The sequence below is a fragment of the Lissotriton helveticus genome, chromosome 10, assembly GCF_964261635.1.
Source record: "Lissotriton helveticus chromosome 10, aLisHel1.1, whole genome shotgun sequence".
Lineage (NCBI taxonomy): Eukaryota > Metazoa > Chordata > Amphibia > Caudata > Salamandridae > Lissotriton > Lissotriton helveticus.
In genome coordinates this window covers 146,275,161-146,303,032 of record NC_136071.1, presented here as the reverse complement: position 1 = coordinate 146,303,032, position 27,872 = coordinate 146,275,161, and the positions used below count along the sequence as shown (strand labels likewise).

Genomic DNA, 27,872 nt, shown 5'->3' with positions numbered 1-27,872 from the left:
GGAGCCAACGGTGCTTACAAGACACCAACACAGGCGGCTTTACACATTGTGTGTCTATCACTGTCATCAGGCCAACATCGTATTGGTGGGTGGATGATTTGTTGTTGACACAAACTAAGGGCGGTGGCTCAAGCTAACAAGACATGTGCTTGATTTCCTCAATCACTACCATAGCACAAGAAGTCTACAGTTGCAACAGGTGCTTACGTAAATGTTGGACATTATAGCCATGATCGGGTCATTTTGTCCTTCAGCTGTCAGTCGAAAGTCTCTGGTCCTGCGGTGCCTTTGCTTATGTTTTGATGTCAAACTCTGTTGCTGCCCTGGCATGCCATGCTGTGAAAAAGTGGTCACTCAGAACAAAGTGTACTGTAAAGTAAAACATGGCTGTCAACCTGTGATTTATGGGCACGTGATGGTTCCAAACAATAAAGCTTTCTCAGCATCCAGCCTTCAAGTGCCAAGAACTGCAGAGACTAACTGTATCAGCAAGAAATTCTACTTAAAATCTGAAGTCCTAGTGCAGCGTCACTGGTCACCTTCCATCCCACTATTCCATCGGGAGGAATATTCACAACAGAATGGCAGAGCGCGGTGTTACGCCACAATTGGTAGTGCCGTGCTCTGACATTCTAAAAACGCGGGGTTGTGCCTTATTTACAGTAATACTGGGCACCCCTGCGTTTCCCCTAGGGCTAAATTTACCTGCCAAGCACCAACGCAGGCACCCGTATACCATAGTGCAAGGGTACCTGCGTTACAGGGAATGATTATTCATGTGCAGTAAGGTGTCCCTTCCTGCACATAAATAATCACTAAAGGTGATATGTAACTTCTATGTGTGCTGCAGAATGCAGTTGCAACTCGTCATTATCTAATGAAGGGTCACCTTCCTGCACATGAACAATCACTAATGGCGATTTGCTCTTTCAATGTCTGCTCCAGTACCTCTGGGTCGAGTTTGCCATGAAAGCGCCGGTGTTGACGATTAAGGAGCGGTGCCGAGCACCGGAAACCACTGGCTCAAATTAAGCACTGTGGGGTCCCCCAGCTGAATGTGACAAGGGCCTCCTGAGTCTTCCATATTTCACAAATATTCATAGGCCTTGGGAAGAAATTGGGTCCCTCTGAATGGTTAGAGGGCCCCTGCAGGGTTGGGGGACCCACTGCGCCCCAGGGGCTGCAGGGGCCTGTGTTACAGCTCTGCCTATTATACAACAAACTGCTACCATATCACACATAATGTTTATCACATAATGTTTCCCATTCTTCCAGCAGGTTTGTCAATAGCACGCACCACTGTTTGTTCATGCTCAAGTGAATACATGTGGACATTCATATTTGGATATTATCTTTCTAATGCAACTCAGGCCAGTTTTGGTTAATAAGAAAAGCTACATCACTTTTATCACCCAAAGAGTGTCTTTTGTATTCACCTGAGTGTGTGGCAGAAGTACTCTGGTGCAGGAACTATGAGGTAACAACTTCTCTGCCGCGTTACTAGTACGCGGTGTAGTGATGGGTTTAAACTTCTGGCTCTAGGGCGGACATCACTGAACCAAATGTCACCCCAAACTGAAAACTGTCCAGGTTATGCCACACGTACAAGCACTTGGACAAGGTGCTGGAAGTCTGAGATGCACCTCTGATATTCTTGCTTTTAACCTGCTATGGTATACAAGCAGCACATACTCAAGTGAAGTTACTCAACCAAGATCATGGGTCACAGGGCTGCAAATTATAAGACCCTCTCCTTACCACTGGCCTGGCAGACACTGTTTACACATGCTTTTCTGTTATGCTGGTTCCCTGCAAGACATTTTTCTAGATATAATTACGGCTCCCGGTTTTTCGTTTTTACTGATGTTTACAGATAACAACAGACAGAAAACATTGTGTTTATTGTGTTTTCTGTCTGTATTTTTAAAAGTGGAAAAATACACAAAAAGAGGCTTCTTTTGAGTGACTCTCTGTGCCACGATTAATGAATTTCAGGACAATAGCTGTACATATTAGCAGCATTGTGAGTTAGAAAGCTGAATGAGATTTGCTTACATTACTTCATATCACAACAGGTAAGTGTGCTATTATGCAATTTTTTTCTTCATTATTTTATTATATTTTTGTTGTGTCATGTGCTAAAACCTGACAGGCATCAAATTTGAGTGCACTTTTTTTGTTAAATAAATGTGGAAATATACGAGTTATCACCTCTTCTGTTCTCAAAACCCAAGATAAATATGGATATGTACCAATAAGATGGCTAAAAAATAAATATGGATAAATACAGACGGAAATGTAAAAAAAAATACCAGGAGCCCTAGATATAATATATAACATTAAAAACCTGTTATTTGCTGCTGGTTGTTTTGAAACAGGTTTCGCTTACATTGCTGCTATCCCCTTAATGCAGGATAGAGTGCTGAGAGATAGATGTGTCAGGCTGTTCTTACAGAGATATCATGTCACCACCAATAGTGTTTCCTCTTTTCTTTCTATTTTGGATGCACAGTACCCTCCAAATTCAGAAGTCCAGTCACTCAGTACTAGAAAAAAAACACATACCTTCTTTATATTAGGTGTTTAAAGCTGCAAAGCTTTTAGGCATAGATTCATCAAGCAAAAATCCGCTCGCAAAGGGGCAGATTCTCAGAATCTGCCCCATTGCGACCGGTATTTTTGCATTTGGGATGCATCATCCCAAATGCAAAAATCGCAAATTGAGAATTCGCTAAATTGCGATTATTTGCATTTTAGGAATCTCAAATTGAGATTCCTTAAATGCAATGCATGAAAGTTTTAAAAATAGCGAATTCGCTAATAGGGCACGCAAAAGAGCCAACAGAGGAGCCGACAGAGGAGCCGACAGAGGAGCCGACAGAGGAGCCAACAGAGGAGCCAACACAAGGGCCTCAGCTGGCTCGGGCGTTAGACACCCTGGGTCTGAGGGCCCACTGATAATAGCCCCACCCTGTTTTAAGGTGAGGCGGCTGACACTAGTTTCAGAAGCAGCTCCTCCGTTAAGGCGGAGGAGTGTCTCCCCACTAAAAGAATTGCCCCAGAGATAGAAATATTAAATGTTAATAAAGTTAATTTATTACCATTTTATTTTTCAAAACCCCATCCAGAGCCAAGCATCAGGTTGGGGGACGGGGCTTTCTGATTTCTGCTTCTGCCACTCAGGTAGCAGCAGAAACCAGTGATGGGCAGTGCATTTTAAGTTTAAAGTGCGCATGTCTTTTTGGTCGGCTGTCTTGCGACGGCCAGCCAGACATGAGCATTTTAAACCTCGACAACACAGCTGGGTTAGAGACAGCATTGGGCTGCCGGGTCCTCGGCGGTGAGAGAGGCCACTCCCTCCAATCTTGATGCTGCTCTCATGCAGCATGAGAGCAATGCCAGGTTTAGTTACTGCACTTTCCAGGAGGCTGCCTGCCTGGGGAAGACGCGAGCGAAGAAGAGGACGTTGCCTCACCACCCTCCTTACATGCCAGCCGTCCCTGACAAGTTTACCCTACATGGGACCGGCATGCATTGCGAGGCAGTCACAAGCATGGAAATCAATTATTGGCGCCTATTCCTAGGAAGAAAACTCCCTAAATGTCAGGGCCATTGATAGCTTGTTTAATACTAAGAAGTTTCTGCTTCAAGAGTTTGTTTCTGTTAAACAAATAGAACTGCTGAGTGGGGCAAAAATAAGATGGCACTCACTTTACATTTCTCTAAGCCCACAGTGGGGCGGGCAGTGGAACGTCTCAACTCTAGCTTAGAGATCCCCACCAAGCAGGCAGAGATTTCTAAATATAGAGGGCAGTCCCTCACCTGGGAAGCAGATGTCAGAGTCACTTTTTATACCTTGTGGCCCGGCAGGTCACCTACCTAACTTAAATGACAGCCTATGCCACATGCTCCTCAGTCTCAGGACTATGTTTCATACTTTCCTCTGACCCATGTCTCATGTTCTTCTATTTATCATGTATGTGTTAAGCTTTCTTCTATATCTGCAGTTTGTCTCAAGTCTTTCTTTGTCTCGAGACTATGTATCAGAAGTGCACTCTCCTCTGTTCCAGGATTATATTTAATACTGTCCTTTTTCTGGGGCATTACTTTTGCCATCTCCGGGCTTTTGAAACTTGTCTCTTGCCTCTCTCTGTCCTGAGAGCATAGATCAAGCCCTACTCTATGTTAGGCACATCTCTCATGTTCTCTTTTCTCTAAGGGGTTTGACCTAATCTTGCCTGTCTCAGAAATATGTTTAATACTAGCTTATCTGTCCCAAGAATGTTCCATCCACTCCTCTTTCTCGGACGCATTACTTATGCTCTTGCTTCTCTAATGTATGTCTCCAGCTCTCCTGTCTCTGTATAATATCCCTAGATCTTTTCCATCTGCCCCTGGAGTATGTCTCAATTTATTTCTCATTCCTCATGTTTCTTTTTCGTCAGTCCATCTGTCTGTTCTTTCATCCACTCTCCTCCGTGTGTATTATCACATCTAGGATCACAGCCATTGACTCAACATTCTTCTTCTACTCTAAAAGCAAAACCATATGAGCTCCCCTCCATACCGTCCATCTTTGTTCTCCTCTCTCATTCTTCTAATCTCTCTAACTAAAATCCACCACCACTCACCCTCTCCAACCAAGAACATTCTGTGGCCCTCTATCTTCCCTTTGTCAAAACATTGTTAAAACCCAAATTTAAGGCTTCCCATTTTCTCTGCTTTGAAATGATCTGTATCCCATTACTTATTCTCAGCATAATTTTCCTTACGTGATCCCTATAACCACCTATTTGCTGATGACCCTTAAAGCTGCTTCTCCTTCTCCTCCTTTAGATCCCACCTCCCAAAACAAGTGATCATTTGTGTCAATACGTTGCAATTTTCAATGGCACTGTGCTACTTTTTTTGTTTGAAATAGGACTCAGGTACAATTTCTTCTCTATGTTGCTTCCTCATGGTGGTGTCCAACCTACCCATCGAAGAAAAATCCTGCAATGTTTTCGACAGCCATATACGTACTATACCTTCGTTACCTGGATTACAATTTTTTCTGCTAACATCTTCACTTCACCTACAAGATCCCTCCCCCCGCATATTATCCTGGCCAGTTATTTTGATCAACGACTAATTTCTCCGCAAATTGGAGCATTATTGCAGCGACGACATTGTAACCCGTTCTACCCTTTAGAAAAAGGTATTCAGCTTCCTTACCCACATCCTGTGTAATCTTTCAATGTCTTCTGCTTTCTTGAGACGTGAGGCAATGGGTGCTCACAGTACCCAACATCAATCTACATAAACTCCTTACCATAGTATTCAGAGCAGTACAAACAAACCTGTTTGTACACCCACATGAGCCCCTTTCATTGGCAGGGTCAAAACACTTCCTTCAAGTTCTTCTTCCAATCAAAATCCAAATGAGCTACACAGTCATCATGGTCACACTGTCTACGCCCTATTGCTTGTTATGCGTGGACTGCCGATTAACCGCTATTTATTTCCCTTCTTCCTGGCCACAACTGTTTATCACCTTCTGCATAATCACATATGTACACTTCTTGTAACAGATCTACAGCACTTCTGGCTGAAATGCTTACTGATGAAATAAAAGCATGTACAAATGAGAATGAACTCTCCAATTCTGCATCCCTGCTCCCTCCACCCAGTGACCACACCCTGCTCTATTCGAGACAGACATTATTCACTTCCAACTGCTAGTTGGCTGAGCATCTTGGCGCCATTGCAAACTGCTTTACTTTCACAGACAGTAGAAGTTAGATTATACACAGTTTGATACCCTTGTCTCACCCATAATGCATCAGCGGTGACCCTCTACTTGTTCAGTTGTATGCTAAAATATCGAATGAAGAAACGTGCTACCAAAATATTGAGCAGCAAAATATTGAAAAGGTAAGTGCATATACGTTAAAAAAATATATATATATATATATTGTGATCAAGGGCATCCGCCCAAAACGCGTCATACTGCCGTTTGCCGTTTTGAAACTGGTGCAATAAATCATCTTGCCTTACTTTTGGATTCGCTGGTCTTTGTTCGCCACTGGCTGGAGGTTCAAGATCGTGTGTTTTGATCTATATATATATATATATATATATATATATATACAAAACAAAATCTTCAAATCAGCAAACTCCTGCAATGAAGACACGGACCCAAGGCTGCAGTAAGGGAGATTTATTTCAACCTCTCAGGCGACGCGTTTCGAGCAACTAGTGCTCTTGATAACACACCATACACCTGGTCAGCAAACCATTATATACATTTTTTTGCAATGTGATGCTCCACCTCCTATGTGAATCACATGGTGCATAGACATGGACGAAATACTCATCAATGTTTCTAATAAGTGCACACCCATAATAAAACTTAAAGGGCACGGAAAACAATGTAACTGCATGAATGCATAAACCATTTCTTTCTCATATTCCACTTCTGATTTCTAAAGTCATGAAAAATAACATCATTAATGAAACAATCCAGCACATTTTTTTTTTTAAACAAATGTATATACAAATAGAAAAATATATACATTTTCTATATACATATATTTACATATATTATAACTATATACATCTATATTCACAATTTAAATATATAGCCATCCAAGTTTCATGATTTAATATCACAGTACTCAATGATAATATGGATACTGGTTTTTAGAAATCATATATGAGATCATAATCCATGTTTGAACATATCAACAGTGCTCCAAGTGCCCATAATAATGATCAAACCCTAAGTGATTACTAAAATGAAAGTTGTAACGTGATAATATTTAAACAGTGAAAGCAGAAAAAACCTTTTTGATGAAGACAAAAAAGTAAATACTCAATAATATGTACATAGTCTTGAGATGAGAGTCTAACAATTATGAAGCTTATTATCAGCTTTAATTTTCATTTAAGTTGAAATTTCGCAACTCATTCACCCAAGGTGCAACTCGATGCAGTCAAATTTGCTGTATTTCATACGAAGTTTATAGTTCTGGAAGACCTTAAAAAATGAGATATAAAAAAACCACATAAAAGTTCATTCTATATCTACCTTTGAAGTAGCCTGTAATACACACAACTTAAAAAAAAAATATATATATATATATATATAAAATCCCGACATGGAGCTATCTCGTCACTTTAGACTGGAACAAAGGTTGGATCAGATCTCTGTCATAAGGCCTGCCAAGCCAGAGATAAAACTGACAACATGGGTGACAGGCCAACTTCAAAGTAAATCTGGAACGGAATAGCCCGCCAGAGGGTCTGCGACTCTTCTACCTTCTTCCATGCATATTGTTGTTTTCTTATTAGCACTTGCTGCAGGCTGGGCTTAATTTATCCTTGAAGTATGTATAGAGATGTTGCATTTCGTGTTCCTCTACCCCCATGGGCTCAGCCACTTAAAAACTGCCTCAGATTGCGTGCAATGGAAGCGCCGCCTGTCTACTACATCTACATTCACTGCAGAGATATCACTGGGGCCGCATGCTAACACAATGCTGCCACAATGCTGCCAATGGTTGTGGTGCTCCCTACACATTCCACTCTCAGATGAGGACATCTGGAGCTTCAGGGTAGCCTGCCATGTTGACCAAGCCCATCTGTGCCATTGCAGAAATAGTCTATCAACAGTCCTCCTGGGGCACTGAATGTGGCTGTACCCCGGGGGCACCCAAACCTATATCAAGCGCCCCAAACATTCTACGAGAGGAATTTTGTTTTACCTAATGGAGTGTTTCAACTTCCTGTGCCCAAAACATGAAGTTTACATTAAAAGAGCTTGTTCACAGTGCTTTATTACGATTCCTTCGTGTACTACCAGACTCATAAATGTTGCGCCGGCGTTTTTACACGGCCCGACAAATTACTACAAGGTTATTGCACCTCGCTGGTTTATGTAAAAATGTTTACATTTCGGCGTCGCGCGGCGCAGAGCGCCTTTGGCATTAAAAAAAGGCCCATCGTTTCTCGCCCGGTGTTTCTGAACTTCAGAGGAGCTAAACGGGCGCATACAAACAGATTAGCGATCATTAACCGTCAAGGGATTGGGGATTATGGCATTTCTAAGCAAGAGGCCAGTATTTATGAGTCACCCGACGAGGTGCGGATTAACTGAAATGCATTATTTCTGGGTGAACCACGTGATTAAAAAAAGCCTGCCGGGGAAGCAGCTGTCGGCCTCAGAACTCCTCCAATGAGCTGTCAGATCACGCAATATTGAGAATAAAAATACGGGTGCAATTGTATTTTTTATTTCCATTGGGAGGTGGAAAAGAGGCGTAGCTGCACGCGCCGAGTGTTTCAAAACAGGCCGCTGAATGCATTTAATGGATGCAATGTGTCTATATTTCAGTTTTATACCGTGATTTAAAAAAAATATGTAAAAAATGCATGCAAGGAAAAGTAGTTTGCAGGCGAACATGCCGTAAATAGGATTTCACACATGGAAATGTAATTCCAGTACGCGGGGCGCTGGAGGTGCTTTATGGAAGTTTTTCTCTCACATGCCCTGAGGCTGTGTTTATATTTTCCTGGTGCCGCATAATTATTACTGGGTTTGACCACACATGCTGTGATGTTCTTTAATTACATTTATTCCGGTTCGACAACAGAAAAACAACACAAGCAAAGACAAAAATCGAATTCAAATGTTTCGAACATCCCCTTGGAGTGGTTTGGTTTTTCTCCAGAAATGTCCTCTACAGAAGTAGACTCCTATGATCCTCTAGTCTAGGCAGTGCTGAAATTTAAAAAAACTTTACGCCGGGAACCCATAAATTGGAGGTCAAATTGTGACAACAAAAGGAGGGTGAAGTCATGAAAATCAGTCTGACAGTCAATTTATACATTCATTCTTTAAAAACTCTGACACAAATATGTTGGCAACAAAGAGAAAGCCGAAAGTAAATCTGTTCTGGTTTAATTAGTTGCAAAGGGTAAATTTTGAAATGTTTTATGGGGTTAAGACACCTGCAGCAGAGAGCTTTGTGTGCCCGGTAAATCTCAGAGAATAATAATAATGGTAATATAACTCTGGTGGTTAATGCACTTGCTGGAGAGATCATATTTTTTGTCTCATAAATAAAATAGAAAGTTAATGTGTCTCTTGCAAAGCACATCTTGTAACATGCAGATTACAGATTTTCTTAAAAATGTAGATCGATAAGTGGGTTATTGCCCAGATCCTCCGATTAGTAGAGACAACTTAAAGGACTGCGTTAAGTTTTAAATCCTGACTTTGTGTTTCTACCCGCCATGCCTTCTTAACATATAATCCCTACCAGTAAAGATGCTGTGTATGTAACACCTACATCTTGAAAACCTCATTGTCTTATACAACATGCTGTACATTAATATACACACTTCTATGATTTATTCTCAATGTATAATATATGTGTGTGATGTTAAGCAATCTAACACCCTAAATTGGGATGAGTAGCGCTATAAAAGAATTATATTTAAATTGCTATTTTTGCTAATACTCATATAGTCTGATACATATGATATTCTTTCAGTTCATGCATATCGCTTATATACACAGATTGAACAAAGTCAAAAGCTTGCCACCAAATTGTAGTTTCTTTTAAGTACTTGTTAAGCAATAACAAACCGTGTGCCTTTGTCTCCCCTCCACTACTTGACGCCTAGTGTTCAGCTCAAGATAGCTCCCAGATAGGATTATAAATGAATAAAAGAAGGGCGGATGGTCCTTTAAATTCAGCCTTTGTTGTGGGCCCATCGGGAATTGTAAATAAAAAGGCCCCATCTTTGTGCTTCAAACAGAAAGCAGACAATAAGCAGGCACTGCCATATTGTATCCCGGTGTTGCCAAATTACACTGGGAGAAATTCAGCAAATGAGGACAGAAGATCCCCGATCTGGCTCAATTATAGCGGCCTGATCTGGGATCTGACTGGATCCCCCTATGTTCCAGCACTGCCTTAAGGGAGAAGGAGGAGGGGTCTCGGAGTGAGCAGCGCACTGCAGGGGAAAGGGCCTGGGAGTACCTAAACCCAGAGTAACTGAGCAGCCACACCTACAAAGGCGCCTAAAGCAACTACCATGTTCGGTGTAGTTACAACTCCTATAATGGACTAATAGAGAGCAGAGACCAAGTCCGGACTGGCCGTAGCGGACACCGGGCATTTCCCCGTTGGGCTGCCAAGGTGGGGGCAGGTTACGGACCCTTCGGGGGCTGTTTTTGTTACCGGGGCCAGTTTTGCAGCATAGGTGTAATATCACCAGCTGTAACAAAAGCGTCAGAAACTGGCCCTGGCAAGCAGCTCGGCCGCCCCCCCTGCAGGAGGGGGGAGGGAATGGAGGCAAGGCTTTTTGTCAGGGCCGGTTTCAGTTCCAAGTCCGGCCATGGCAGAGACCAAGCACGGGAAAACATACTCTGTGAAAGGGTGTTCCGCTCATTTTAGTTCTCACTGTAAAGTAACATCTCCTCACTTGGCGGCCATATGAAGAGTGCTAATACCGTGTTACACACCATAACATCATGTGATCAGGCAGGTTTGGAAACACATTCTAGACGAACTCCAGGGCCGGGGAATGCTGTGACGCATCGAGTGGTCCAAGAAAGTTTCTTTGAGCGTCCCTCTCTAGTCCTGCACACTGTGATCATAAGCTGTGCAAAAGAGCCTGTGAAAGGCCAGCATTTGTTTAAGTGGTCACTTGGTGGGTGGTTCATCTGGACAGAAGGGTTTTGGCACAGAGCAGTTTACAAAACACATTTTTACACAATGCTAATAAGAATTAATGTGAATCCCCACACAGACGCAGCATCCTAGACCAGTGATGGACGGGCCTGAAAACCTATCAGGCAGCTGCTAGTCCGACATTAGACAGGGTCAGTTAATGGCTAGCCCACTCCTGGTTCAGGACCACCACTTTCTTTACCTCAATGCACAGTGTCATGCTAAAAAGGTGCTCATTTATCTGCCCATGTATGTAAGCCCAGTTAGTAACACCTGTCCTGTATCCTGTCTACACACTTACTCGCTCTTTCACATGCCCACAGTCAATTCAACTTATAACAAATCACTCTCACACCCACCGACTCAGTTACAGTGAACTACCACCTATTGGCTATGCAGTCGCTCACTAAAACACACACTCGCTCGTTCGCTTTTAGTGCACACTTTAGTGCACAAAAGTACACCAAAAGAAGAAAACTAGGACCTCAACTTTCATGAAGAGGAACAAGGTTTAATTTCCATTTGCATGCATTGTGATAAACAGGTATTTCTGCAGACAAAAATCATTCCTTACAAATTGTGCCTATTTTAAATCTTAAACTTTAAAGTTCACCTGTAAAGTTTGGCGAAGTTGACAAGATTGGCATTTCTTCAATATTGCGATGTTTGTCAGCTTGCCAAATCTTCACAAGCAAGTAAACATTATCGCACTTTCTTTTGTTTGAGTTGCTTCTTAAAAATATTCTTTGGGAGAATTTGTATACAAAAAGTGGGCGTTTCAGGTTATCAAAAAGTTCCAAGCAATTTACTTAGGAAGGATTGTAAATGTCCATACCACTTGGTTTTGAACATTAGCCCAAATATATCCACAAAGTACAAGATACATTTTTTTGGGTACATAAAAAGACTATTTGAAATCAATAAACTACCAAAGTTAGCTGCAAGAGAAAATAGATTTTTATCCATAGCCACCCTGTAGATGTCCAATAACCATAATTCCGCAAGTGCGTCCAGTGGCAACCACTCGGATACGGACAACTGTAAGTTCCACCAAGGCAAGATGTCGTTATGAGGTTTAATAATTCCTGGATCTTTAATTAATCCTTTTCAGATTAATCAAGAGTACTTGAATAGTGCATGGAAGTACCTTTTATAATATTGCACTGTACAAACAACAAATAATGAAATCAAACAAATTCATGGAAGAACAAATGTAAGGTAAATAAAACAGGGTAAAATGTACCATTGCAAATATATGCACCCATTTATCATTAGATAATGGTTTCTGTAATCTAGCTTTAATAGTTGCATTGTACACAAAAAAGAGAATTGTCTGTGAAACATAATGAATTTAAGACATTTATAAAGAAAAATGAAGGCACCATTATCAGCATCCACTTCTCTCTGACATTAAGCGGTCTAAATGCCTCTTATTTTGTCACATTTTGTGTCTCTTCTTCAATTAAATGCTAATTCAACACCCTGCGAACCCATATTTATTCTGAACTGTTCCGCTCTTCCTACTCTAGGTGTTTCATCCCTTTCAACTGCAAAATCCTGCCTTTTCATTATGGGACTAATGGCCTACATCATGCTGTTGGTTTGCTGGAAGGGCATCGCTTAACTTGTGCGGGTGCTGGGCATCCCATTCGTGTCTAGAGGCTGCAGCTCTATATTATCATCAGGCCTTGACTTTGAGCAAAAAAGAGAAAGGCAGAGAAGGGGAAAGATGATGGCTGATAAAGGTAGGGAAACAAATAAAGAAGAAAGCAGGGATGAAAAAGAACCTATGCAAGGCACAAAGAGATCACAGGAAGTCTAGGGTGATGGTAGAATCAAAACTAGGTAGCCTTAAGGTTTAGCATCCCCGATAGTGCTCTAAGCTCCTTGCAATTACTTATTTATTAGTATATACATTTATTTTGTTGTATTTTTCTTTTTTACAAATTAAGATATAGAGGAGTGCATGCAACATAAAACTGTAAAGGAGATCAGTGTCAACATCAGGGCATTTCTACCTCAGTGATCCAGCTTTCATAAAAACAATTCGAGATCTCTGCTTGCTGTCTGCGATGTTACGTGGTACCCCTTAACAAAAGCAACTTCAGCGATGAAACCAACCTGCCGATAATACTGCATCATCTCCCACCAGATAAAATTGCTCTTCAGATTCGCCCATGAATGCTCCTGAGAAAGAGGAAGGAGTTTTGCACCCAAGTTCAACCATGGCCATTCCCTTTTTCTGTGTAGCAGACTTAAGTGATTTTAGTGAATGCTCCGGTAAAAATTTCGGTGGAGGGGGACCCTTTTGTTGTGACTTGTCTTGGTTATTATGCTTCCTCCCCAAAGTTCCATGTCCCTGCTGCTCAGCCAGTGAGTGAGGTCATTGGATGGTTGGAATGTTAAAAGTGTTTGTACTTCGACGAGTGGACATTTGGATTGAAAAGGGCTGAGCAGCAGTTTGCTGCTTCTGGTGGGGCTTTAGTTCATTTACCTGTAACTTGATCTCAACCTAATAAACCTACTTCTTCTGTAACTTACAAGACTACATCTTTGAATACAACACTTTCAGAGAAGACTCCAGCGCATACAGAACGCCTCCGCTCGCCTCATCCTCGACATCCCTCGCCACAGCCACATATCTGCCCACCTTAGAGGCCTGCACTGGCTTCCTATCAGCAAGAGAATCACGTTCAAGCTCCTCACCCACGCACACAAGGCTCTCCACGACATAGGCCCCGACTACCTCAACAGACGCCTCACGTTCTACACTCCATCCCGCCAGCTCCGCTCTGCCAGCCTCGCCCTCGCCACCATCCCACGGATTCGCGGAACCACCACCGGAGGAAGATCGTTCTCCTACCTGGCCGCCAAGTCCTGGAACTCCCTCCCCATCCAACTTCGACTGACCCAGGACCACCTCACCTTCAGGAGACACCTCAAGACCTGGCTGTTCGAGCAGTAGCAGCACCTCCCTCCCCCCAGCGCCCTGAGACCCTCACGGGTGAGTAGTGCGCTTTAGCAATGCTATGATTGATTGAGCAGTTTTGATTGAAAATGTACCCTTTATAGTACTTAGGACTTTCAATAAAATTGTATTATTTGAGAAGATGTAGTTTGTCTTTCCCAATCAATATTTAGAGATTACATCAATTACTGTACTGACTCCAGTTCTAGAATATTTGGGGAAAGAGACATGTAACAGATCTTTCGTGTTTAATGCTGAACTAAGGTTATTGACGTGTGGAGATATGTCTGAATTGTTTAAATATAGGTGGATAGGGATGGAATAAAGTGGAATGAGTTGTAAGACATTGTAATTAGTAAAGGTTTGCAAAGGTGACAATCTTTGCAACTTCAGGAAGTTATGAACTTTGTCACATATGTAAAACTTTCCCTGCAGATGAAATTTCTAATGAAAATAGTGTTTGCTAGAGATTTGTCTACCAAAATTTGACTGCAGAATTTTATTTTTCGAGACCTTTATCCTGTGTTATAATTGTTAAATCATGTTTCACCTACATTTTGACCGTCTAACACTTTGCTAACTTCAATCAATCAGCAAATTTGTAAAGCGCGCTACTCACCCGCTAGGGTCTCAAGGCGCTGGGGGGAGGGGGAGTCGTTACTGCTCGAACAGCCAGGTCTTGAGTTGTTTCCTGACGGAGAGATGATCCTGGGTCAGCCGTAGGTGAGTGGGGAGGGAGTTCCATGTCTTGGCCACCAGGTAGGAGAAGGATCTTCCTCCGGCGGTGGATCTGCGAATTAGTGGGACGGTGGCGAGAGCGAGGCTGGCGGATCGGAGCTGGCGGGTGGGTGTGTAGAATGCGAGGCGACTGTTGAGGTATTTGGGGCCCATGTCGTGGAGAGCCTTGTGTGCGTGGGTGAGGAGTCTGAACGTGATCCTCTTGCTGACGGGGAGCCAGTGCAGGTCTCTCAGGTGTTCTGAGATATGGCCGTGAAGGGGGATGTCCAGGATGAGTCGTGCAGATGCGTTCTGTATGCGCTGGAGTCTTTTCTGGAGTTTGGCTGTGGTTCCAGCATAGAGGGTGTTCCCGTAGTCCAGTTGGCTGGTGACGAGGGCCTGGGTGACCGTCTTCCTGGTTTCGGTGGGGATCCACCGGAAGATCTTTCGGAGCATGCGCAGGGTGTTGAAACAGGATGACGAGACGGTGTTGACTTGCTTGGACATCGTGAGGGAGGAGTCCAGGATGAAGCCCAGGTTGCGTGCATGGTCCGTTGGCTTGGGGGCGGTGCCCAGGGCAGGGGGCCACCAGGAGTCGTCCCAGGCAGAGGGGGATGGTCCCAGGATGAGGACTTCCGTCTTGTCTGAGTTCAGTTTCAGACGGCTGAGCTTCATCCATTCCGTGACGTCTTTCATTCCTTCCTGGAGGCTGGCTCTGGCGGAGTCGTTGGAGAGGGAGAGGATCCGCTGGGTGTCGTCGGCGTAGGAGATGATGTTTAGGTTGTGTTGGTGTGCGATGGCTGCCTGAAGAGGATGAGGTTGGTAAAGGTGCAAAAAAAAAAACTTCAAAGAAAACTTTTGGAAAAAAAATACACTTTTTAAAACAAATAATTTAATTTTAGAAGACCTAGTCCTTCTTTCTGGTAGTTTCTTGCTTGAGATTTAGTTTTTGTCACATATATCATTACACTGTAGCTGGGCACCTGCGAAGTGCATCCCCATTGCCTCACTTCACTGATAGATCCCCATTGATAAACTGTGCGAACATCCCAGGGGTCTCGGTGGTTTCAATGTTTGTAAGCTGAGGGCTTCATCTTTTATTGTTCTGGCTTCAATATCCCTTCAAAATCGAAGTATGACCCAACACCCACCCGCTGATGTTTAGATGGGACTCAGAATAACCCTTAAACTGTTTACTCGTCACACAATATTCATAGATACATAACGCATGGTCAGTCCAGGTCATATTTATACCCCAAAACACAACAAATACACAAAATAGCACACAGTGACCGCAGCTGACTCCAATAACCGTAAACATATGACGGGCCCTCAAGTGGGCCCCTTCTAATACATATTTCAATACCTAAAAAAAAATTGTACTATAAACGACTAAACGAATTAATCAAATTTTTATTACAATATCTTTATCGAACTCATACATGAAGAGAAAATAAATTATTATCCACCATACAGACCTCATCAAAATTACTAACTGTATCACCTGATACAGGCAACATGAACATTTAAGGAACAATGTATTGCACAAACTTCAACCTGGCTTGGCATGCAAATACATTGTATCCACCATACAGACCTCATCAAAATTACTAACTGTGAGTATCACCTGATATAGATAAGAAAAGTACATTTAATGAAAACTTGTACAGCACAAGCTACATCCTGGCTTGGCATGCAAATAAATGGTGCACTGGGGTTCTTCTTCATAGCAGCAAAAGGATTAAAGTTAGGCCTTGTGAAGCTTTCATTAGGCAGATAAAGTCTAGGGTAGATCACAATATTTTCCTGTGATGTACCTTGATGTCATGAGACAACTTTAAAACCATTTTACCAGCAAATTTGAACCTGGGCGGATGCTGGCTTTTTTTTTTTTTTTACTTAAAAAGGTTGCAAAAGTCTTGATTTTGAAGAAAAAAAAGAGACACAGAAGACTCCATGAACTGTAGAAAGTAATCAGCATATTCGAATGAATTAAGGGAGAGAAAAACTTAGCAAATCCCTGCTTAAAGGTTTGCTTGGCCTGCCTGCAGGCTTTGCCGAGCTATGTTTAATCGTCAGATATCATGTTTGCACCTCAAGCATGTGTCAAGGCATGAATGATCTCAGGGGATAACACCTTGGCTTGCTTGCTCGGCATTTGCTCATGCTGACTTTGCTGCACTTTTCGTACAAGAAACATTCTGTTTATGTTTCAGGAGCCTTTTCACACATCGCACTTATTTTTAGTGCGTGAGTAAGATATCTTTCCACACTCACTCATTTACACTGCATACGTAAATATGGCGCTGGTGCAGAACAGTGTGTTCCAGTCTGCCTTGTCTGATAGAATGCCTTGCCGACTTAGCTGTAGTACACTAACTTCAGATTTAACCCCTTGGGCGCGGCCGCGATTCTGCGCATGTGCGGCGTTTTTCGAAGTGGGCGGGTTTATGACGGCCCCCAGCTGTCATCAGCACACGAGCCCCGTGATGCATGACGGCTGGGGCCGTCATCAGCATCGAAGGGGTTAAAGTCAACATTATGTAGTGAATTAGCGGTTTAAACAGTATTTAATTTGTACATAATAATAGGCTTAGAGACCGAAAGGTGTTCTTCGGAACCTGTCGGTGGCACTGGCTGAGTGGTCAAATACCAAGGCTGCCTAGTCATGATTCAGCTTCCATCCACTACAACTCTTCCTGCCTCCTCATCACACTGCTACAAGTTCTTTCTCGTCACTGCTTTTTTCGTTTGTCACTATTTTCTTTTTCTCTTGCTGCTTCTTTCTTCCCTTTAGGCCTTTCTTGTGTTTGTTCTGGGTCATAGTTTAATGACGTAAAATAAACCCTGGTACCCAAAATGCGTGATGTGTCTCCCCGCCCCTATCTGCCACCACCTGCAGAAAGTAACCATTGTGTTGGAAAACGCAAGGCAGGCTTTGAGCTAATGGTACTGTGCAGTCTTCCATCAGTTCTTAGACCCTTGTTACTATGGACCACATATGTCTTTTTGACATTATCCACATCTTATATTGTAAGTCAAAGGTTCACCCATTTGCTATAGGAGATAGGATCTGGTTTGACACTACTTTCCCTGCTTTGCATGTTCTATGTTGCTTAGTGGAGCAAAACGTGGGAAATGGAGGTTTGTAGGAATTCACAAAAGTGATTTTCACATGTAACTTCAAATTACACACTCCAATGACTTGATTTACAAGAGTTTGGTATTCTCACAAGAGTACACTGTACTTATAAACCCATTTCAACATGACCAACATTTTATACCACAATAGTGTAATCCTGTGCAAGAGAAAATTCTACTGCAGCAGCAATTCGTGGACTTTCCATGATGGGGATAGCCTCGAATATTCGGGACCGCTAACACAATCTTGAGTTTGTGAGCATTCACTCACAGACCCTGACCCATTTCCACTATGGAAGCTGTCAAATATTTTCCCCGGGGAGAATGGCAATGAATCACCCTAAAATTGTTGAGAGAAGGGGCAAGAGGTTTTTCCATGGAAAAAATATTTGTCCTGTCCTGTGGAGTTAAAAACAAAAAAGATTCAGTTGCAGCACGCGGAAAAGCAATTTTGCATGTGTTATTGGACACTATAAGCCTTATTACAATGTCGGGCGGAAAACACTGTTGTGGAATTGGGACCCACCAACCTCCGGTCGGCAGTCCCGACTACAGCATTACAATATGACCACACATGGTGCAGTCGCATACTCCTATTTGTCTATGGGAGCCTATGGGAGCTTGTGCTGCAGTCGTAAACTGGCCGCAGCACAAGTACACATAGAGAAATGGGAGAATATGTTCATCCCTGCATCACGTGGCAGGGATTAACAAGGGGGCACCCTATGGTGCCCCCTCGTCCCCCAACTGGAAGCCACAGGGTCGCTTTCCGACAGGCATCCCATGTCGGAAAGTCCTACATGGAAAGACTGTCGGAAACCAACATCATAATCCCTACGGCAGAAACACTGTTCATAAGGATTATGGGCAGGCCTCCGACTGGCCGACGGGCTGAAGAACCCAGTTGGAATCCACTACGAATGACCGGCCAGTTTCGCTTTCGACGTGAAATCCGCAATGAGACTCAGAAAGCCTCCGACCTTCCGAGTATCATCGTAATTAGGGCCTATGTGTCATTACGGGTGTGGAAATGCCTGCTGATTTTAGAATTCACAAAAGATTTTTCAGGGTACACTCAGAAACCTGTGATTGTCAAGATTTTCCAGAAATAGTCTGGCAGGCCTTTGGGAATGTCTTAAGTTTGAAAATCTGCACCCATACAAGTTTCTAGACCTGCGGATGCAGAATTCTTTTTTTTGTTTGTGGATTTCGCCATAGGCTCAACTGGAAATGGCTCAAAGGAAGATTAGATAACGTGCTCCTTATATTCTTCTCAAATTCACTTATTGACAGGTTGTGAAGCTTGTATTCGGTATTAATGTACACTGAATTCAAGTGCACTTCTCACATCTCAGATGTTGAACCTTTAACTACCGACAATGGAAGTCCATTTACCAATCAGCTGAAATCCATTTGCACATTACACTTTGAACCATTTTGTGCCATAATTGCCTAAATTTAGTAAAGCTAGAAACAAAATTACTATACCTTACAGCGAACATACACCTTATGAGGAACCAATCAAGATTTATAGAAAATATATGATGAAATATGTGATGAAAGATCAGGTCCATTGTAGTTAAGCGGCAGTAGAGGATTAAATAATGTGGTACAGAAAGGCAAATTATGCAGCAATTATACTGTGACTCTTATCGTTAAAAATGGCTCTAGAGAACACATTTGAACTTTTCATAGAAATGGAATGTTACGCATTTTACTAGGAGGAACTTAAAAACTAATGACACAGAACTTAAAAAGTGATGCAACATTTTTCTGAAATATTTTTCTGATTCTCCTAAAATCTTAACGCCCTGTTGAAATAACAGCAGGTTTGAGAACAGTGACTGTGGTGTGAACATACATTTGTGTTAATAGTAAAATAAATAAAAATAAATCATGACAAAGAAATGTAATGTAATGTAATGATGTCTTGTCTTGTAAAGCGCATGAATCACCCCACATGGGGTATCTCCGCGCTGTAGACCGCTGGGGAACCCGTCCTGGCTTTCCCTGTGTGATGGTCCCTACTGGGTATCTCCAAGGTGAAATCAGGCATCCCCGGCGTATGTGGGGGGCCGTTGTGGAGATGAGGCAAGCTAATGCCCAGAGTTGCCGAGTGTGATCCCTGGTTAGGGTAGGCACCGAGGCGAGAATTATCGAGTCCGCTGACCCTGGTCCAAGACCATGCCGCGGCGGGAATTGAACCCTGGTCCCGGGCCGTCCTCTGCTTCCGGGTCTGCCGCCTCTAACCAGTGAGCCACACCACTCCACGAAATGTCATTCCATCCACCCTGTTTGATTTATAAGTATGTATTTATTTATTTTTATTTTGTGCTGGGCCGCCTTTAGGGCGGTGCAAATGGTGCAGCTGCACTGGGCGCTGAGCTGGAGGGGGGCCTACCAGGGCCGGGCTGGCCGTAGCGGGCACCGGGCACTCCCCCGGTGCGCCACACGGGTAGGGGCCGGTTTTCGGCCCCTAGGGGCCGATTTTGTTACAGGGCCATTTTTGCAGCAAAACCGGCACTGTAACAAAATCGGCCGTAAACCGGGCCTCTCAAAGAGCTAGGCGGCAACCCAACCCCCCTGGAGGGGGGCGGGGGGGTCAGGCGGCCGAGTCACTTTGCCAGGGCCGGTTTTGGTTCCCAGTCCGGCCCTGGGGCCCACTGACCTCAGGGGGGTCGCTGTGTTTAGCAATAACGTACAATTTAATCACCTGCTGCAGAGTTCCTTGTGCATCCAGCTTTCAGGCAGCAATAAAAATGACCTGCTAACTCTTGTGATTAATGTTCCTGCTAGAGAGAGAGATGGGAGTGTTGCCTAGTGATAGTTCTGACTAGCTATAAAGTAGCAGAGAGGGTTAATAACATGCTGCCAAGAAGGGATTGGTATTTTTTGTGGATAGCTGCGCGAATGAGTAAAGCCAGCTTTTACAGCGCTTTAAAACAAATTAAATGTATGTGAAAGAGTATGGAGAGATGAGGGGCACTTTTGCTGGGTGATAGGGAGGGAATATGAGGTGAATGTCATGGGGAAGGGAGGCACCATAAAAGATTTTCGACCAGGCACCACCAGCGCTAAAACCGCCCCTTATTTCATTCTTTAGGCAAAAGGCATTCACCCAGTCCATCAACAGGGATTCTTATACTATCAGGGACACAATCTCACCTCTTTAAATTGACAATTACTGCAATCATCACATGAATGTATACAGGAACACGGCGACCCGGGAGTAAGCGGCTTCACTGCACTCACGTTCGTCAGATATATGGGAGACAAGTGAGATTATGCTTCAAGTTCGCATACGACTCAGGGTAACTACACTCCTCTACGCCATCTTCAGAATAGAACGTTTTTCATGACTGCTTCACACGTTGTCTACGCTTTACACCGAGATTCATCTTTGTGATTTTCCACTACTGAATACAGGGTGTGGACGTCATTCCCCTGAAATTTACAAACAAGGCTACGGGCCCTGCTGGGTCGGAAGTATCACCAGCAGAGCGACCTCCTGGTTTGATACAGCCTTATATAGCCCTGAGGATTCGCTTAGGCGATGAAACACGTGTCGGCTGGCTGTCTAACACAATAAAGGATTTCATCGGACAACTCTCCCACAGGAGATCCCAACTACTCTCTGTTGCGTTGTTTATTTGTACATTGTTTAATGATTGTAATACAACGTATGATGGATTTCTTGTGAGTGCATAGGGTACTCCAGATATTCCTTTAGTTGGTAGTTTTTCTACCATCACATGAATGTAATCAGTTAACTTTTCTAAAGTGCTTACCATGGCACTCCACCCCATGTGCAGCACATTTGATCTATTTGTGCCAGAAATGCATATTATTAAAATCTTTACATAATGTTTCCGATGATTTAACATGTGAAAAGTGTGGCAAATGTATACATAAGTGGAAAATGCAGCCAGGTGCAATCAGTTTCTTTCGCAGTGGCCCTTGTCAAAGCAATCAATTGTATTAAATAATAAAGTAATTTTTGTCTGCGAGGAAAGAGTGATTTATAATGCATAGGCCCTATATGGAGTTTTAACAAAATAAATGACAAATACATACGCAATAGTCACCAACTTGTGTTTTTTCCTGCCAGTTCTGCCCCATCAGGAGTATTCCTACTGAAACCAAAGCCAAATCAATCCTTAAAGAGTGAAGGGAACACCAATAGAGTAACATTGATAAAAAACTAACAAAATCCAAACCTGTAAGACAGCAGACTTGTGATAGCTGTTTATCCACAGTCAACACACAACATGCTTCACCAGCATTGGTAACACGTAATGCTTACACGTCAGTAGGACGCAGCACAATAGAATGATGACGTCCATGAGTGCTTTTCTATTGGACAATTGATTTCCCAACTACCCGATGGGCTTTCAAGGCCTAGTTATAGGCTACTGTCTGCATGACTTCTAGCTGACGATCTGTATAGTATACTGCCTAAAAAATGTAAGCCATTGGCAACTTAGAGGTACACAAGGACAAAACAATAGTTGGGCAGTTTATGTTGACGTATATGATACCCGCCTTTGCTTTCTAGATGCACATTTGATTATGAGTGACAAAAACCCTTCCTTCAGGTGTGTGACCAGGGCAATTTGTGCCTAAAATGATGCCAGTTTCTCTCAATTTCACCTCTCTGTCAAGATGCTCTGAATACATCTCTAAATAATGAGCTCCTAAAACTTAATCAGCAGACACAGAATCTCCTTAAACTGACAATATATCACCAATATGTAGTTGCCAGCACTGACCTTCACCCTTTCCTACACAGTAGAACCATATCTGTTCTTCTTGAAAGAGCAAACATGAAATCAGATTTGACTGATCCTTCAAAAAATAGGTGACAGCTCTAGCCAAATCCTCCTTAAACTTTATACGAACTTTTTAAAGTCTCAAACAAATGTGTGGTGTACCTAGTTCAGGCAAATTACTGGACTAATCCACATATTGTGCATTGGAAATTGCATGATGACGTATTCAATTGCTTAACTTGTTTTGTTTGGCAAAAGTCGTTTTTTTTTTATTGGCAGATTTTTACCTGGAGTCACCCAACGATGCCATAAAACCCCCTGAACTAAGCCACACTTACCTTTATAGGATGTTGAGATACATTGCACCAGTTCATATTGCAACGAAAACGGAAGAAATGTCTTTGCAAAAAACAGTCTCACCCATTTGGGTCTGTATTCCACTGCACTCACTGCATATTAAACATGTAATAGGTCATAAACACTCACACAAACAAATATAATTTTTTTTATGAAATGTGAAAATATGAGGCTGCACGATTAATTTAATCACTGAGGGCCAGTGAGCAGAAATATAGATTGTGGGTCATTCACATCATTAGGCCCAGTTTTAGGCAGCGACCGCTCCTCCACTAAGGCGGAGGATCATACCCGCACTGCTATAAAGCAGTGCAAAGGAAAAAAAATTATAACAGAATGTTTTTATCATTTTATTTTTAGTGTTGCGGTTGAACTGCAGACAGGTTAAGTTAGGGCAGGGCCAGGCTCCTGTGACGTCGAGGGAGGAGGAGTGGTGGCTGCACCCTAAGTGTGCATGACGGTTTGACCGGCCGTCTCGGGCCGGCCAAACCAGCATGCGCACTTCGCATGTTCTCCACTGGCTGTACTGTAGAGCCAGGGTGGAGAACATGCCCTACCTCCCAGTCCCTCTCTGAGCGCCGAACCACGGCACTCAGACCAATCACTGGGAGCCTTGGTGCTTGACTCCCCTGGGTCGGAGGAGGCGGCGGCGGCTGGCAACGGCGACCACCAAGTATTTTTTCTTTTGTTTTTTTCCCTAACCCACCTCCACCGTCGCCCCCAACACCGTTCTCTACCACTCGCCAGTGGTTCTAGGATTTATAAAACAACATGCAATTATCAATTCATTTGTTATGCAAAGTGCCCAAAAATACCAGAATTAACAAAGCTTCTAAAGATTCATTCACAAACACAAACCCCAGAGGAAAGGCCGGCTTAGAAATATACTGCTTATTTCTTCCCATGCTTTTATTTTATAAAGGTAAGATAGGGTACATTCAATATGACTGATAGTGTAGATATAAGGCTTGAGCTATAAGTCTGTCTGTCATTGTGTCTTGTGTTACCTGCCCAAACCTCTGCCATTAAATATTTCTTATAGTGAGGCCCCTTTTAAGGTAAGATTATACACCCGTAACATATTTTAGTTAAGATACAATAAAGTCAAGACTTTGATAAACAACTTTAATAATACATGTTGTGTGTAATGGGTGAGTATACTGTGGATTCGTAGATGCATCATATAAGTACCCCACTAGAACACAATGTTTATGCTGGTGAAGAAGGAGAGCAGCTAGAACATGATATTCAAGAGTCTCAAAGCAGACTCACTTCTCCCCACTATTATCTGACAATTTCCTGTTACCCGGCTTACTGGTGCGTATGTGCATTTTCCCATATACATTATTGAAAATACCATGACCTAAAACATGTGATACACCATCTAAAATCTAAAGTAGCTTCAGTGGGTTTTAATTCTTTTAAATGTTACTAGCACACATTTTTCAGATAAATATACATTATAGATTTCAGGGAACTCCTAATGAAATGTATTGAAACAGTGCTGAGAAAAAGGGCACCTTAAATTGCATTTCCTCTGCTCTGAGACTGAATACAATTAAACACATTTGATGAGGTCATGATCCGTAAAGGGCCCCTTCTCCCTGAAGTCCGCCCTCCCTGGCGCAGACCTGTTGTCCCAGCAGTTTGTAATTAATACTTAGGGTAGCTAGGGATTTCCTGGGGGCGGCGCCCCTGTGTAATCCGCTTGTGAGGTGGGGGGGGGGGGGGGGGGGGGGGGGGTTGCTTCAGTCTCAGTGCTGCAGGTGCTTCTTCGCCTCCCCCCGCACGCGTGCCAGAGTGGTTCAGCCGATGTAGCAGGAGGGTCTGGCCGCGTGCCGGTTAACTGGCGCGCGCCTGTGCATGGGCGTCGGGCGCTCCTTTGTGCTCTGGAATCTCACGCTGAGTCTCAACAGCACAGCGGGGAGGAGCGCGCGCGGGCTGTTCAGCTGCTGAGAGACAGCAGGGGATTCTGCTCGCGCAGATGAAACAAGCCGAGCAATTTTAAAATAGAGGGATTCTGTTAATAAAAAAAAAAGGCAATTTGTTTTTTGCAATTTTTTGTTTTAAAGTAGATTTAGGTAAGTGTTAATATCTGTACCTAGACGAGAGAATTAGCGGGGGAGGCGTGAAACACCAGAGGAGGTAAGCAGGAGGGCAAAAGCAGAGAGGAGAGGATAGATAGAAACAAATAGTCACATTTGCTTGTATTTTTATACTGCACCTGCTAATATTCTTGTGGCTTGGTAAAATAGCAGGGGATTGTTTGTTCCAATTTACTAGATTGAAGAGTCCCCCACCGACATTCTAATATGTTACCAGCTGGTCACACACAAAAGTCTCTGAAGGAGATACAGACCCAAAGGGGTGTATTAATGCTACTAAAACAAACTCAAATGCTGTTATATTTCTATAGCTCAAATAGGCCAATGGGTATATGATTGCTTCTGTACAATTTCAGCTTAAAGAACATGTATTGTGGCATAAGTATTTCAAAGACCATTGCAACAGTTTATACATTTATTGATTTATGTATGCCATGTGGATCACCAGTGGATTTCAGACTACCTGGAGTATATTTATAGATCAGTGAATCATCATTGTCTTTATCTCAGTGACTTAAAGATGGAGGTTCTGCTGCTGAGGAACTGAGACCCCATCCCCACCAACTACTGTTGAAGTCGCCCATTCCATCTCCACCCACCCCACCTATGGACAAGTCAATGACTTCATCCCAAAAATTAATCAGTCTTGAATCATTCTGCCAATGTGCCTCAGACCTAAAATGTTCACGGAGCACGTGTTCTGTCGCCGATGTTTCCTCCACGGAAGGCTCAGACCCTTGTAAGAGTCTCCATTGACGCGGAACTGAACTTATTTAGGAATGGATGGACAATCCACCTGTTTTGGCGGGCCTTTGACCATATTCACATTAGATGACTTCACTTGACTCAATTCAGCCTCTAATTACTATCAGGTGGCTCATCACTCATAAATGCGTCTGCATAAACCCACCACCACTGTGGTCTGAAACGAGTCTTGACTGTCTTGAGCGCTATATTATATACATAGCGATTTATACTTAGGGATGTCACTAGACTGAAAAAACACAATATGTCTACCCGTCAGTGACACATAGCATGCCTGTCTGCGACACACACACAAACACTGTCGCAAAAAGACAACCATATTTTTTCACATCTAAACACAGATATGTATAAACACACACCCACATCCAGACAGACACACACAGACATATACACAGGCCCACATCTGCACCCACTCACAGATATCCACACACGTGTGCACACACCCACATCCACACGTGTGCGCACACCCACATCCACACACATCTGTACCCACCCATGCACAGACATGTGTCCATGCATACACACACAGCCACCCATATACAGATACACACACCCATGCTCCCACGCCTACGCACACGGCTGCCCACACACAGATTCGCTCGACCACGCACACACATGCACACATGACTGATGGCCCTGCTAGCCTCTCCGCCACAACACAAGTCATGCAATTCCAGCCCCTTGGTTTCTAAGCCCCAAAGTACAGAAGCATTCATCATTCCCTCACATGCACTCGACTGACCCGAGCCTTTGTGCCTTAAGCCATTCGTATAGAAGTTAGCATCGCGGTGCATGACATATTACATAGCTCTGGGTTCATGTGCGGTGCTTTATGAATAATAAATGATAATAGTGTGATAGCTTCGGACAGGGAGATCCAGTCCTGATGAGTTTTGTTCTACGGTCATATATCAGCACCGCAGTAAGTACCAGTAATGCATTTTGGATGAAGGCCGGAGAGGGGTCGGAGCCTTCCCTTCAGTTTCCTCTCTACTGATGCCCATTGAAAGTCCCAAGCCTCCTTCGACAGAGACCCAGTTATAACAACATGCAGGAGTATACTAACAGCCTCTTTACTATTAATGCGAGTAACAGACGTAAGCATTAGCACAACTCCATCAGGAGCTTGCATCCGCCCTCCCAATCGAGAGCTTCAAAGTTCCTGAAATGCATGGAACACAGAGCATTTAGTCACACCACATTCTACAGTCACACTTCCCAGCATTATCACGTCATCAAGACATTGAACCAACAAAGGGCACACCTTAAGTGCAGAACAGACAAGGTGAGCAACAACACAAACAAACAAGATAGTGGACACTTTCTTTGTTTCACAAACCACCACCTCCCACATAATAACACACGTACAGAACACCATAGGTTCCACCAACCCCATGCACACATGTATACAACCAGAAAAGAACCTTGCAAACTAAACTCAGCCTGGAGGATACAGAAATGGAATAACCATAAAGATAACACATCTAACAATACCGACCCTTTTACAAATAGCATGAACGGAACATCGCACCAAACCCAGGCAGTTAACACAGGACATAGGTGAACAACAGGACATAGGTTACAGCAACAGGACATAGGTGAAGCTCCCAACTTGCTACTCACACAGCACAGAATGACCCCAGCACCCGTCATGTTTGAAATAAGCACAGAATCGTATGGCATGAGCTTGGGGTACACTCCGGGTTCCTGTGGTCTAGAAGGTCTTCACCTCTCGAACTGCAAGATGTAAACTCATTAAGTGAAGAAAAAACTGGAGGAGCATCCAAAGTTCAACTCTACCTACTCAAGCCCTCTTGGCACAAAAGTGGTGCAGACTCGTACCTTTGTCTGAGCTAGTGATCCGACACACTCAGCGGCTGCTGCAAAAGTCCAGTTGTAAGGGAGATATAATGGAAAAAAACGTAGCAATCCTGCCGTCGATGCGTTGATGCTCCTCTTCTCTCCCGATGGTGTTCCAGCAATCACTGGGACACCAGCAGAGGCTCCCCACCCAATCTTGGTGCTGCTCTCAATATCATGAGAGCAGCTCCAGGATTGGTTTGCCGCTCACACAGTGCTTGGGAGTCCGTGCTGTTTCTCCAACCAGGCTGTGCAATACAGCTGGTTTGGAGAAACCTAAGTGTGCATGACAGTTTGGCCAGCCTAAGACGGCCAGCCAAACCATCATGCACGCTTTACAGTGCACACTACCACTCCTCCTCTCTGCCATGCCTGGCCCCGCCCCACCCAAGACTCCCTGGCCCAGTTGGTCAGCGAAAAAAAAACAATAGTATTGTTATATTATCCTTTTATTTTTTGCGTACTGACT

The 27,872-nt window shown here is 43.4% G+C and overlaps 1 protein-coding gene across 2 annotated transcripts in view; it reads right to left on the bottom strand.

The window, feature by feature from the left end:
• ELFN1 (extracellular leucine rich repeat and fibronectin type III domain containing 1) overlaps positions 1-27,872 on the bottom strand; it is a 782,219-nt gene that overhangs the window by 372,682 nt on the left and 381,665 nt on the right. The window lies entirely within an intron of this gene.